Source organism: Canis lupus, chromosome 7 (genome assembly GCF_048164855.1).
Source record: "Canis lupus baileyi chromosome 7, mCanLup2.hap1, whole genome shotgun sequence".
NCBI lineage: Eukaryota > Metazoa > Chordata > Mammalia > Carnivora > Canidae > Canis > Canis lupus.
Genome location: NC_132844.1, coordinates 64,363,432 through 64,378,158, shown reverse-complemented (window position 1 = coordinate 64,378,158; position 14,727 = coordinate 64,363,432). Strand labels below are relative to the sequence as shown.

Here is a 14,727-nt window from a genome sequence, read left to right as displayed (position 1 = left end):
AAAAAGAAATAAATAGAAAAATGTTTTTTCCTTGTGATGAGAATTCTTGGGGTCTACTCTTTTAGGAACTTTCAAACATACTCTATGTCAGTGTTAACTGTTGTCACTGTGCTGTGCTTACGTCGCCAGGGCCTACTTCCCTCCTAACTGGAAGTTTCTGTCCTTCAACTGCCTTCATCCAATTCCCCCACCCCTACCCCCTGCCTCGGGTAACCACAAATCCAGTCTCTTTTCTCAGTTCTTTTCTTTCCTTCCCTCCTTCCTTTCTCCCTTCTCCTCCCTCTCTCTCTTTCTTTTCTTTCTTTTTTTTTAATTTAAAGGTTTTATTTATTTATTCATGAGAGACACAGAGAGGCAGAGACACAGGCAGAGGGAGAAGCAGGCTCCCTGCGGGGAGCCCAATTCGGGACTCCATCCCAGGACCCTGGGATCATGATCTGAGCCTAAGGCTCAACCACTGAGCCACCCAGGCATCCCTCTCATCCTTCCTTCCTTCCTTCCTTCCTTCCTTCCTTCCTTCCTTCCTTCCTTCCTTTTTCCTTCCTTTTTTTCATCCTTTCTTCCTTTCTTTCTCTTTTCTTTCAGATTTCCACATGTGAGATTAATGAAGGATAGTGGGAAGAAAGGCAGGCAGGGACAAGGGGCCCGGGGCACCCTAGGAGGAAACCAGCCTTAAAAGGATTTTACCCCACCCTGGAAGGAGTCTTCACCCTTTCCCACGCGATAGGTAGATGACCAAAACCCGATTGGGTGACAGGCACAGGGAGGGTTAATCAGATCAAACAGCCCAAGGAGCCCATAAAACCCCCTAGACTTAGAAACTCTGTTGGCAAGCCTCTTGGGTGACCTCCCTCCTCGGGAGCTGTGTGCCATCACTCCATAAACCTTGCTTCACTGCCCACTGCTCATCATCTGGTCTACCTTTTCCTTCTTCAAAGTGGCGTGACCCAGAACTGTGGAAACCAAAGGAAAAGAAATTCTGGAACAAGATTGCAGTGTTTGTCTTTCCGTCTGATTTATTTCACATAGCATAACGCTATCCAGTTTCATCTATGTTATCCCAAATAGCAGAATTTTTCTTATGGCTGAATAATATTCCACTGTATCCGCACACCACGTTTCCTTTACCCATCATCCATCCGACTTTCAGGTTATTTTCCGTGTCTTGGCTGCTGTACCTAATGCTGTAGTGAACACAGGGGTGCTCATATCTCATATATTCAGATCGATTCCCAGAAGTGGACTTGCTGGATCATTTGGTTTTTCTATTTTTAATTTTTTTGAGGCACTGTTACGCTGTGAAAACAGTATGGAAACAGTGGCTCCAACAGTTTACAATCCTACCAGCAGTGCATAGGGTTCCCGGCATTTATCTCTTGCGTTTTCAATGATGGTCCTTCTAACAGGTGTGAGGTGGTATCTCACTGTGGTTTTGATTTGCAGTTCCCTGGTGATTAGTGATATTGAGTACCTTTCTATGGACCTGTTGGCCATTCGTATATCTTCTTTGGAGTAATGTCTATTCGGATCCTTTGCCTGTTTTAATAAAAAAAAAATATTTGTGTGGTGTTTGTTTTGTTTTTGTTTTTGTTTTGCAATTGAAGTGTATGAGTTCTTCATACATTTTGGGTATTAGCCCCCTATCAGATATTTGATTTGCAGATATTCTTTCCCATCTCTGTAGGTTGTATTTTCATTTTGTTGACATTTTCTTCAAAGTAATCTTTGAATCTTATCTCAAAATCTTATCTCATTTTTTGGCTTAATACCCTTTAAAGGCTTCTCCCTAGATTCCAGATAAAGTTCAACTGGTCTGGTTATCTCTATCCTCATCTCTTTCCTCTCCCTCTGGACTCTGACATCCTTTTTTTTTCTTCCTTCAGAGGCTTTGCACATGCTGTTCCCTCTCAGTGTAGAACACTTATCCCCTCATCCCGACCTTGTGCCCCATACACATCCCCCAACCAGTCTGACTCTTACTCATACTTACTCTTACTCATTCTGCTTCCCATGCTCCAGGCCTGGGGGAAAGTTCTTCCTCAGGGTCCCAGAGCACTCCTCCTCACAGCAGCCGGATGATACTTATGTAGTGTTATCTGGTGTCCTATTCCCTCAGAGGTGGGCCATGCCAAAACAGGAAGCAGAAAAATCCCTGGCCTTTGTGTCTAAACCCGAAGCCCTTAGGGAAACTACAAGGATGTAGGAATAAAAAAATTAGGAGAAATATTTATTTATTTATTTATTTATTTATTTATTTATTTTTTATAAGATTTTTTTTAAGATTTTTTATTTATTTATTCATAGAGACGCAGAGAGAGTGAGAGAGAGGCAGAGACACAGGCAGAGGGAGAAGCAGGCTCCATGCAGGGAGCCCGATGTGGGACTCGATCCAGGGTCTCCAGGATCACGCCCTAGGCTGCAGGCGGCACCAAACTGCTGTGCACCGGGGCTGCCCTAGGAGAAACATTAAAAAAAAAAAAAAGATGCTCAAAATCACTAATTTTTAGAATCATTAGGGAAATGCAAACCTACACTACAATGAGATAGCACCACACACCAATTAGGATGGCCTAAATAAAAAACCAAACAAACAGAATACAAGTATTGGTGAGGCTGTAGAGAAATTGGAACCCTTGTGCACTGTTGATAGGAGTATAAAGTGGTGTAGAAGCTGTGGAAAATAGTACTATAGTTATTCCAAAAATTATAAATAGAATTACTGGAAATAGCAATTTCACTCCTGGGTATCTACCCAAAAGAACTGAAAGCAATATCTCCAATTGGTATCTGTATACTTGTGTTCATAACAGCATTATTCACAGTAGCCACAACGTGGAAGCAACCCAAGTGTCCATTAATGGATGAATGAATGAGCAAAATGTGGCCTCTCCTCACAATGGTATATCAGTCAGCCTTAAAAAGGAAGGAAATTATGCAATATACTGTAACATGGTTGAATCTTGAAGAAGCTAAGTAAAATAAACCACTCTCACACAAAAAATACTGTATGATGCCAATTAGATGAGAAGTTTAGAGTAGTCAGATCATAGAGACAAAAAGTAGAATGATGACTATCAGGGCTGGGGTGAGGAGAGAATGGGAAATTATTGTCTAATGGGTACAGAGTATCAGATTTACAAGATGAAAAGAGCTAAGACGATGCATGGTGGGGATGGTTGCACTACAATGTGAATGTATTCAATACCACTGTGTTGTACACTTCAGAGTGGTTAAGGTGGAAAGTTTTATGTTATGCGTGTTTTACCACCATAAACAAAATGGTGGAGAGAAAAATGTAAAGAGGTCTCCTCTCCACTTGCATGGTAGATTTTATTTTCCAAAAAATGGTCACAGCCCTATTTCTTCCCCACATGCTCTTCCAGAAGAGGTGGAGTCTACTTCCTCATCCCACTGAAACTGGGTGGGAGTTTGTGACTGCCTGCACGGACAGAAGGCAATGCAAGTGTCACATGTGGCTCCCCAGGTGAGGTCCCATGGGGCAGTACAGCCTTTGTCCCACTCTCAGTCCTCACCCCTGCCCAGCAGCCAACATGTTGTGAGCAAGCCTAGGTCACATGTTGGTGTGCTAGGTCTCAGCCAACAGTCAACATCCCATTCCAGAAAACAGTGAGCCAGGGACTCTGTAGATGATCCACCTAGCCTTCAAGCCACCCTCACTGATGTGGAGTAGAGCAGAGTTGTCTCCCCAGGGTCGGCCTGAATTGCAGCTTTGTGAGCAAAATAAATGTGACCATTTTAAGCTGCTAAATTTTGGGGGTATTTTGTCATACAACCATAGTAACTAGACTGCTCTGGCCCCCTGTCCTGTCCTTAGCTTGAAAAATATTTCTCTTGGGTTAGAATAAAGGAGGAGAGAGTGAAAGGAGTTGATGAAAGAAGAGAAGGCAGGAGCAATAGAGAATGAATATGCTCCATTTTATTTTATTTTATTTTATTTTATTTTTTAAAAGATTTTATTTATTTATTCATTTATTTTTTTTAAAGATTTTATTTATTTATTCATGAGAGGCACAGAGAGAGAGAGGCAGAGACACAGGCAGAGGGAGAAGCAGGCTCCATGCAGGGAGCCCGACATGGGACTCGATTCTGGGTCTCCAGGATCACGCCCTGGGCTGAAGGTGGCACTAAACCACTGGGCCACCAGGGCTGCCCAATATACTCTCTTTTAACCCCATTTGAGGAGGCACTAAATAGAGATTGAGTTATAATGAAATACAGATCATTGCAGTTCTTGCCAACATAAGATTGTAGGTGGAAATCTCCTTTCTACACAGAACTGGGATTGCCAGTTGACATGCTCGCACCCTTGACCCCATTTTTGTTGTTGTCTGGGTCCCTTGTGACTCCTCAGCTCCAGAACCATGCCTGTTACAGAGGAGACACTCGATAAATATGTGTCAATGAGTATGAATGAATGGCGAATGAATGAAACCCAAAGCCCAACATAGATTTTTTTTTTCTTTCAGAAAAGTCTTGGCCATTTCTTCAGAGAACATTCATCCAGTCTGGGAAACTTACTCCTTTTATGAATGAGGACACTGATGTCCAGAGGAGCAGTGACTGGCCCAGGGTCTCATGTTCCATGGGCAGCAGAGCTAATCCAGCACTCAGGCTCCAAGAACCCAGCTCTCCACCCCTGTCTATGGCCCTAGCTGCCACCAGGTGGTTCAGACCCTGGAAAGGATAGACTATAGTCTTCACTGTCTCAACTCATGATTTATCTAAGTCTACTGGCTGGTCTGGTCCCAGTCCCTCACGGGCAAATGGCAGATATAGAGAAATTATCAGAAAGAGAGCCTGTGAGGGCTAGTGACTGGGACCTGGAGGAGATGCTGCAGAAGAGTATCTGACATACAATAAGGACTCCATAAATATCTGTTGAGTTGAGTTGAATTGAATTGAAATAAACACAAAATAAATATGTAATTATATACTTGTATGGTGTGTGCTGTGGAAGAAAGTTTCAGGGAGATGTGAGGTCTCAAGTGGGGTCCTGCCTTCCTTCTGGTAAGGCCTCTGAGGAGATGGCAGTGATGGGTAAGGAGTTGAGCATGTGGGATGGAGCGAGGGGAGAGCCTGCATGGCGTTCTAGGCAGAGGAAATGATTTATACAAAAGACGCCAGCTGGCAGAGAACCAGGGTTATCTGAGGAACCAAGAGAAGGTCAGTGTGACCATTGCAGAGGAAGGAAGGCTGAACATGACAGTGACAGAAAACAAGGCTGATGTGGTAGGTAGAGACCAGACCAGCGGTGCCCTGGACACTTGGTTGTCTAGCTAAAAGACTGTATCTCCCAACTTACCTTGTAGTGAGATATGATTTTGTCACTAACTTCTAGCCTATGAAATATAAGCAAATGTATTCCTGGATCTTTAAGAAATCTCCTTGAAAGTGGTGGGGAGTGTGGAGCATCTCTCCTCTCTTTCTTCCTTCCTTAGTGAATATGGACAACGTGGTTGGAGGTCAAGTGGCCATCTTGAACCAAGAGATGATTGGAAGGTGATGATCTCAACTGCTTAGCTTCAGGAGCTCAAAGGAGAAAACTGGTTTAGAGATGAAAATTTGAGAAAGGTCAAGCTGTGGTTGGTTGTTGAAATCTTGGCAGGCACTTGATGGCCTAGGGGGAAAATATGAAATGAGAAAAAAGATGGCCTCAGGATGAACCTTGGGAAAAACCAACATTTACAGAAAATAGTGCTGGCCATGAGTTCTGGGATGGCACATAGGACTCCAGTTAAAGTTTCCAGGCTCCACGGGGCCTACTTGCAGGGCCTTACTCCAGTATTTCCCTCTGGAACTCTGTTTTCTGCAGCTGACAATGCTCTCAGGGGTCTACTCAGTCCCAAAAGGCTAAGTTCTGAGGTTAAGCATGGGGTGAGAGAGGACTGGAACCCTGTAGTCTCATCTACCCACAGATCTCATGGCTAGGTCACTATTGTAACTGGTATAGCACATTCCTCTCTCTGAATATCTCTAAGGATTTCACAAATTGTCCACACACTCCCCTAAGCTCAGAACAATGGATATGTGATTGTCCTACTTTTGAGTAGTAAGTGTTCCCCAGAAGTGATCCTTTCTCTGACAAAGAAGGTCAGTTGTCTTCCATTTCAGAAAGGAAGGAAGGAGAAAAGGCAGGAAAGAAGGAAGGAAGGACAGAAAGAGGGATGGAGAGAAGGGAAAGGAAGGAGGAAGGAAGGAAAAGAAGAAAGTATAACTGAAGGGCAAAAATAAAGACAGACAGACTATTCTGCTATACCTGAAAAACGTGGCCAGGTGGGCAGGAAGAAATCCAGTAGAGCATAGCCACATGTCAACGTGCTAAGAGGGACAAGTAAGATGAGGCTAGAAGACACCTTCTTAGCTGAAGCTAAGGGCTGACTGTTCTGTTTCCCTCAAAATTCATATCTTGAAACCCTACCCCCCAACGTGATGGAATCAGGAGGTCAAGGCTTTGGGAGGTGCGTTGGCCATGAGGGTAGATGTCATGTGCATGGGATTAATGCCCTTACAGAGGAGGCCTGAGAAAGCTCCCCGTCCCCATCCACCATGTGAGGACACAGCGAGAAGATGTATCTATGAACCAGGAGCAGGGACTCACCATGCACTGGCAACCTGATGTCAGACTTCCCAGCCTCCAGACCTGTGAGACATAAATTTGTTGTATGTAAGTCATGCAGTCTACGGTCTTTTGTCATAGTCACATGAGCTGACCGACACACCTGGACTCAACAACCTAGAGGTCTGTCTTCACAGAGAAACACTTTGGCGTCTGATTCTGCACTGGAATGGGTGAGGGGAAGCAGGGTCAGGGGCTGTCTCTGGGGGCACTCTGGGGTACTGTGGACACCCAAGGCTCTAATGCCAGGCAGGAGGCTGGACAGAAGTCTGACCGGATGGAACCCCTGGCATTACCACTTCGCTGAAATGAATTGATGAGTCCAGGCTCATAGCAGGTGTTGAGGATGCTGGCATTTCTTTCCTTCCTCCGTTTTATACTAGAGGTGCCCCGGGGGCAGTTCAGGTTCTCTGAGCCTTGGTTCTAGCTTCTGAGATGAAACGCCCAGTTCCATCGCCTCTCTTCCTCCAGCAAGTTAGCCTAGAAATGTTCTCGTGGCTGTGGCAGACAGAGCCAGACATACAATGAGAGAGAGAGAGAGACTTAGAGAGAGAAGCTCAAACTCAGCAGCACCCTTTGAGCCTTTGAGGGCATCTCATTTGCTAATACCCCATCGGCCAAAGCAAGTCACATGACCAAGCCCACACAGAGCGTGGGAAAGCATGGCAGAGTCAGCCCACAAAGGGGAAAGACCCAGGGAAAGATGAAGACTCAGGGCGGGTTTTCAGTCTACGATGGCAAGCAACCCAGGGCCAGGGGTGCACTGCTGAAATCTGAGTAAAACATCAGAATGTCCCATGAGTCCCCCCTTCCCTCCCATTTCCCAGAACATGTGACAACTGACAATTTGGGGAAGCTGAGCTGGAGTGCTAGCAGAAGAGCAGTTCAGTTAGCCGGGAAGAAGACCATCAGTTGAGTTTAGCTGCCAGGAACAGAAAATCCCAAATAGCAGTGGGCTAAGTGAGGTAAATACATATTTCTCTCTCGTGTAAACCAAACACAGAGGGAAGCAGCTCAGGGCTGGTATGACAGCGCCACTATGGGTAGGGATGCAGCCCTCCTCCGTCGTTGGTCTACTTCCTGAGCACAGCTTTCACCCCGTGGTCCACAGGGGCCGTTAAAGCTTCTACCATCACATCAGGAATATTCCAACAGCAAGAAGTAAGGGCTGAAAAAGGAGATACTCCCTTCCTTTAAGGACAATTCCTAGAGGCTGGGCACACTCTATGCTGTTGCCAACACCATGGCCATTCACCCCTTCTGACATTGTAATGGCATTTCTAACTGGTTGTATAGCTGATTGGCTGAAAAGCACATTTCCCAGCCTCCTGTAGTTAAATGTGGTCATGTGACTGACTTCCAAACAATGTGATATGAGTAGAAATGATATTTACCCCTACTAGTTGCGACCTGATAGGGAACAGGTATGACCTTTCTATTTCCTTTCTTTCCTTCCCACTGGCTGGGGTGTGGATGTGATGGCAGGAGCTGGAGCAGCCACGTTATATGATGAGATGAAGGTCTTATATTGAGAATGATAGAGCAACAATGTAGAAGGGCCATAGACCACCTACTAGACCTTTATATGAAAAATAAATGCATTTCTCCATTAGTTCTCCATCTCTCCTTCAGTAGCAAAACAACATCCCATCTAGTATACAACTCTTAGTTCTTATCGTAAGGCCACACTGCCTCAAGGGAACTTGAGAAATAAAGTCTTTATTCTGGGCAGCCATGTGCCTATCTAATAATTAGTGGTGCATTATTGGGCAAGAGTGGATGCTAGAGGAAAACCACCAGTCCCAGACGCTGGAGGGATAATGACAACAGTCACAGCGTCTATCCACTGGGAGCCAGGCACTGTGCTGGCCACGTGCCTCCATGTACTTCTGGAATCCTCATAGTCATCCTGAGGACAGGTATTAGGGTCCTGGTGTTCGAAGTGAGAAGACTGAGGCCAGGAAGTTAAGTGACCCGAATAAGGTCACACAGCTCCTAGGAGTAGTACTGGGATTCAGACAAAGGGCCATCCCATCTAGGCTCAAGCTCCTAACCCAGCAGTTCTTAAAGTGAACTCACTGGACCAGTCGCTTAGCTTCCACATAAGGACTTGTATGAAAAGCAAATTGTCCTAGAAATCACATACTCCGGGGATCGGGACAGCACCCTGTGTTTGCACAGCCCTCTAGGGGATGGGATGCACAGTCGAGTCTGACAGCTACTGCTCCAAGCCAAGCCTGGAACCAGCACCCACTGGCCCTCACCTCCTCTCTCCCCAGACAAACCCTGCCACCAAGAGAGATTTAACCCGACCAGATCCAAGCTTTAGTTTGTCTGCCATCCCGACCCTGGAACCTAGCTTGGCTGCTACAGGCAGAGTCTCTGCCAGACGGGAAATGGCTCTGCCCTCTTCCTAGGAAGCTGCTGCAGGGGATGGGTGGAGAGGGGCGTAGCTGTGGTGTCAGGCCCTGGATGTCGTTAGGTAGTTTTCGGGTGGAAGGCGGAGGTTTGCAGTATCTCGGAATCAAGGCTTCTGGACATCTGACTTTTCCTGTTGAATGCATGGGATCACGCATTCTCTCTGTCCCTCCTGGTCCTGGGGCCCTACTAGCCAGGATATGGTTGGTGGGGGGCGGGGGATAAGAGGGCTGGGAGTCTGTGGTATAGGCTTCAGGGAGTTTGGGCATGTCATGGACAAGAGGTGATGGTGATGATGACACTGACTCTGAGCTAGGCCATTTTCTAAGCTCATGATATGTATTAACACATCTCTAATAACCCTTCGAGTGAGGTAGTATTAATTATCTCCACATTAGATGAACAAATCGAGAGGTTAAGCAACTTGTCCACTGTCACACAGCTGGTGAGTAGTGGCGTTGAGCTCTGAACTCAGACGATATGGCTGCATGTCCATGCTTTTAGCCGCTGAGCTATCCAGCCTCCCAAAAATAGTGAAGATGTTTGTGGGGCTTTTTATATTCTAGGCACTGTTGCAAGTGCTTTGCATATAAAAAAAAAGTGGAACACTCTTACCATTGCGACAACTGAGATATTTCCAGCGGATACTTGGCGTTGGTGGATTAAACATTTGTGGTTTGGGTTATTTTTTATGACTCGTGTATGTGTGTGTGTGTGTGTGTGCACGCGTATGCAAGTGTGTGTGCACATGTGTGCCTCTCACCAGAAGCGGGAAAGGCAAGGCCAAAGATTGTTGCTCTTCCGGTGGTGTCATGTTCTAAAATGAACCTGTGCATCACACTTGTGGTTCCTGGGGAAAAATAAACCAATCCCACTACCAGTCAAAACAACAATATTTGTGCAGCTCCGGTAATAACCACTGGAACCCGCCCTCCTTCTGGCTTGCTGGAGGTGCCTTGCTCTCTGCTCCCTCTCAGTCTCAGGGCCCCTGCAGCCTTCTTTCCATGAAACTCCTGTTCTTGGGCTCACAGCAGCTCCTGGTTCAAGGCTCACCTCCTCTGGGAAGCCTTTCCGACGGCTCATGACTCCACTCTGGGCAAGACTCAGCACCTGAGAACTTGATACAACCTTGTTTTCACTCTCTTCCTTGAACCTCTGTGGAGCAGGACTCTGCGGTTCTCCCTCTACCCCTGTGATTGGGCTTTCTATGTCTTTGTGTCTCTTTCTCTCCTCCCTCAAATTCAGTTCTCCCCTTCTCTTTCTTCCTTCCTTTCCCTAAATCCTCCTTCCCCTTCTTTCCCCCTCCTTCCCGTTCTTTGGCATTCCTTTCTAGCCCTACCCGTTCCTGCTTCTCTGCCTTGCACTTCAGGTTCCTCCACATGGTCTACCTTCCCTCCTCCTTACCTGTCAATGGGGGACCCGCTCAGGTCCCCGTGCCTTGATCCAGCCTCTCCTGATGCCTATAGGCATCTGACTGCATCACCTCCTCCTCTGACTGACCATGCCTCTCCACCATCTTTTTTAAAAAATTTGATTTATTTATTCATGAGAGACAGAGAGAGAGGCAGCCTCCCTGTGGGGAGCCTGATGTGGGACTCGATCCCAGGACCTCGGGATCATGACCTGAGCCAAAGGCAGACGCTGAACCACTGAGCCACCAGACGTCCCGCCTTCCCACCATCTAATTGGGCCCACTAATTCAAGCACTTGAATCTTTCTTGACTTATTTGGCGTTCGTTGAAATATTTATTGTGAGCCCATCATGTGCAAGTCCTGCTCCCTGTTTTGCCAGGAAAACTTGTACTTGTGCTTCAAAGCTCACCCAGAAAATACCTCCTCCTGCTCTGACCCTGTTCCCCACATCTGGGCAGGTGTCTCCTCTGCTCCTGGGTCTCCTGCACATTGTGAGTGTGGTTAATACATACGTGGCGATAGTGCCTTGCCGCTCTGTGCTTACCTTTGCCGCGTGCTCTGTGGACTTCTGTGCCGCGTGTGCTGGGGAGGCACAGCCCTCAAGAGGAGAGAAATGGGAGTGAGGGTCATATGCCTCCGATTCCTTGCCCCTCAGGACGGGCAGCTCTGAGGCACGCTCCACCCAGAGTTCTGCAGTGAGGTGGAGCCCGACTGCCCAGCAGCCCTCTCCTATCCTCCAACTCTCTGGCTTTACTTCCTGTGGTTTACTTCTTTACTGGTGCTCTTTGGAGCCACTTCCCAAATCAGCTACTTGACAGTCAAATCCTGCCTGCCCCCTGTTCTGCTTCTGGGAAACACAGACAAGGAAGGTCAATCATCTAGAGCTTATTTTGTGCCATGTGCTTCCTAGGTTCTGGATTTGTGTGAACTCATTCCATCTACGTCACAGCCTTCCTCCTGAGGCAGATAGTGCTATTGGCACATAGGGGGAAACTGAGGCATGGGCAGGTTAAGTGGAGCGAACAATGTCCCGCTTTTCCTGGGATTAAGGAGTGTCCTTCGAGATGGCACTTTCCCAGGACAATCTCCAGAGAACTGGGACCAGTTGGCCACCCCAAGGTAAAGGGACTTGCCCAAGGGTATACAGGTATGAGTTGGCAAGAGGGACAAGTGCTCCAGGGACCAGCTCTGGACCACCTACAGCATATGAGCTGCATTGGGTTGTGGGCCTTTTAGAGAGACTCTCTCTACCAGATGGGGGTGGGGGTGGTCACGCTTTGCATTTTTCTGTGTCTCTAAGGTTTGCACTGAGGAGTTGTTTGCTGTTTGAGCTAGATGCTGGGGATAATAAGAAAACAAATGAGTGAGACCAGCCCCTGCACTCAGGGAGCGCCTTGTCAGATGGGGAAGACATGGAGCTCCCAGTCTGACAAGGAGTTTCCCACAAGGAACAGGGTTTGTCCTTTCTTCCCTGACTTCTCTGCAGGGCCCAGAACATGGTTGAGGGGAGCAGCCAGGCAGAGACACGTCAAGGTGATGGGGCCCGCCTGGCACCCGGCCTGCATCTCCACTCTTGATACCCTGAGCGAGAGCTGGAGCCTCTCCTGGATGGGGGAGGATGGGTTGATTCCTCAGGAATTTAATTCAGTGTTTTGGCCCTTTATCTCCCAGCTGGGCTGCAGTTTGGTTCAGGGAGGGGTGTGGTGGGGAATTGATAAACTGGGTGCTTGGATCAGTTGGGTCTTTGTGGGAAGCAGATGGCGCTTCCTGAGGGTTCATTGCAGACAGTGTGATGAAGGAACCATGGAGAGTGTGGGCAGGTCTAGGTGATGGCACAGCTCCAGGGACTAGCTACCGTGGGGAGTCATCACCACCCCTGGTCCTGAAGGGGTGGGGTGGGAGGGGGAGCTCTTACTAGAACCCAGCCAGTGTCCCTACCCTGGGAAATGGGCCAGCCGGATGGGCGCCGTGCCCTTAGGCGGGGAGCACAGCACTGCCAAAACCAGGGCCTGCTGGGAGAGGGGGAAGACACCCTGACTTCTCTCCCCTTGCACCACCCACCACTTGCTCTCTCAGCCTCAGCAAGCCAGGAGCCAAAGGCCAAAGGAGCCTGGGTGACTTAGCCCCTGAGGGTCAGACTCTGCCCCCCACCGGGAAGGTTCAGGGGTTCAGAGAAAGTCTGACAGTGGATGGGGAGGAGCCAAGACTGATTATCAGGGAGCACGAGCTGCTGCAGGCTCACACCCACCCCCCAGGGAAGCGACCTGACCCAAGAGGTCAGCCAGTGGGCGGAGTGGGAGCCACTCCTCCAATACACACACCAACCCTCTCACTTTACAGCCTGTCTCCTGCCGCCTCCCCTCCTTGCAGAGCTTTGGCAAATTTATTTCCTCCATCCCCATCTCACTTCTTGCCCCTCCCAAGTCCACTGGAGGCCAAAGGGTGGGAGGGTCTGGGAGGTCTTCTCAAAGGAAAGGGTGCAGGAGCGCTCCACGGGCTGCCTGATGAAAGAGGGTGGGGTCAGGGAGGGCTTCCGTCCAAGAAGAAGAGAAAGGGAGGGGAACAAATATTTCTGAGCCCTACGATATAGCAGATCCAACCCGGGTGCTTTCTCATTCATTACTCACTCCCCACATTCACCAAAACATTTCTGAGGATGGTATCAGCATTTCCATTCTAGGCTCAGAGATGTTATGTCACTTCCCAAATGTTGCACAGCAAGTGAGTAATTGATAGAGTCAGGATATAGATTCCCATCTGCCTGCATCCAGGGAGGAATAAAAAAGATAAAAGTTGGTCTGAAAAGATGTAGAAAGGTTGGAATGTGGGCAAAAGGCTGAACAGGATCCCGATCCCAGAGCCAGAGAGGGGCAGGGGGCTCAGTGGCTGATGTGGAATGACTCTAAATGGTTTTGTTTTCACATTTCTGGATGACACGCTGGTGTGGCCGGGGGAGTATCCCTGGCTCTCCACAAGAGCTATAACTGGGGTAGGAGGTGTCCATCTCTAGTTGCCCTTCCTGCCTCCAGGCCTTGGGTTGCCATGGGAGTTGGGGGGTATGTGGTGAGTGGAGTGGGGGTGGGCTGGGAATCTGGAGCAAAGACCCTAGGATGGGCTGAGGAGGCCTTGGGGGAGGGTGATTGCTGTTTCCTGAAGCCCAAGGAACGATTTTAACTGGAGATGAGTTTTGGTTAGCAAAGGGTAAGAGGGGAGGGCATAATAGGGTACGGCACGGTACTGGGTGGGGGGCGAGGAGAGAGGGTCGGTAAGGCCAGGGCTCAGGGCCCAGCACTGAGTGTGTATGGGGGGCGGGGGTGGGAGGGACAGTAGAGCAGGAGGCCCAGAGACCAGCAGTGTAGGTGGTTTAGGGAGAGCAGAAGGGGGGCAGTTGGAGGATCGACCTCAGGCCAGTGCTCTCTAGGCCTGGAGCCCAGGGGTCGGGAGCCGGTGAGGTAAGGGTAGAGGGAATTGGGGTTGGGGAGAGTCTCAGCATAGCGATTGCCCAGACTACGGGGTTTCTCTGGCTCCTACTGAGTCAAGCCTTGTCTGGCCCAACTCCTAACAGGAATGGACAGGCTGCCAGTGTTGGAGGGGCGATGAGGGAAGGACCTGGGGATTCTGTGTGTGTGTGTGTGTGTGTGTGTGAGTGAGAGAGAGAGAGAGATAGACAAAGACAGAGAGAGACTTCCTAGGATCCAAATGCTTAAGACAGCCCAGAAGATGGGTGGGGCTGGCAGCGGCCCTCCCTGAAACGTGGTCAACTAGAACAATCCAGACAAAAGCTGAGGGAATAGAGCCAGTAAGAGGCAGGCTCCCCGAAGCCAGCCTCATCTATTACAGATGAGTAAACTGAGGCACAGAAAGGGGAGTGTCTGGTCAAGATCACACAGGGCTTAAAGGGGGAGTATCCCTGCCTGCCCCCTTTCACCCCGGGCCAAGCCCTTACCTCTCGTGCTCACTCATGGGGACAGGTGGCTGCCTTTGCTTTGCATCCAGTGAAAATCCATTTCCCCCCAGGTCTTAAAGCAGCATTGAAAAGAGCACCCCTTTTCTCGGAGTTGATGGGAGAGATGGATGACTGAGGACAAGCAAAGAGCTTACAGCAAACAGTGCCTGGCACATAATAAGCGCCCCATGAATATTTGGAAATAATGATGGTGACGTGGTAATGACGGATGTCGCTGTTTTAAAGGGAACCACCGTGTGACAGTGAGTCTGATCTCGGCCTGGCTGCATTGAAGCCACAGAACCGGACAGCC

The 14,727-nt window shown here is 48.5% G+C and overlaps 2 long non-coding RNA genes across 3 annotated transcripts in view; one reads left to right on the top strand and one right to left on the bottom strand.

Annotated features, from left to right (window-relative positions):
* The window catches only part of LOC140637079 (uncharacterized), a 38,557-nt gene extending 33,610 nt beyond the window's left edge, over positions 1-4,947 (top strand). Inside the window, exons 6-7 of the long non-coding RNA XR_012034312.1 lie at positions 3,384-3,484; positions 4,488-4,947. This is a non-coding gene — a long non-coding RNA (uncharacterized lncRNA). The remainder of the gene's footprint in view (positions 1-3,383; positions 3,485-4,487) is intronic.
* On the bottom strand, positions 2,225-14,576 carry LOC140637080 (uncharacterized). 2 transcript variants are annotated; one of them, XR_012034313.1, is made up of 6 exons: positions 14,415-14,576; positions 11,013-11,066; positions 6,934-7,135; positions 6,620-6,661; positions 5,324-5,638; positions 2,225-2,454 (listed from the first exon to the last, which is right to left on the bottom strand). It is a non-coding gene; the product is annotated as an uncharacterized lncRNA (long non-coding RNA). The 2 variants fall into 2 exon arrangements; XR_012034314.1 differs by lacking the exon at positions 2,225-2,454 and adding an exon at positions 4,046-4,386.
* Positions 14,577-14,727: the final 151 nt, after the last annotated feature.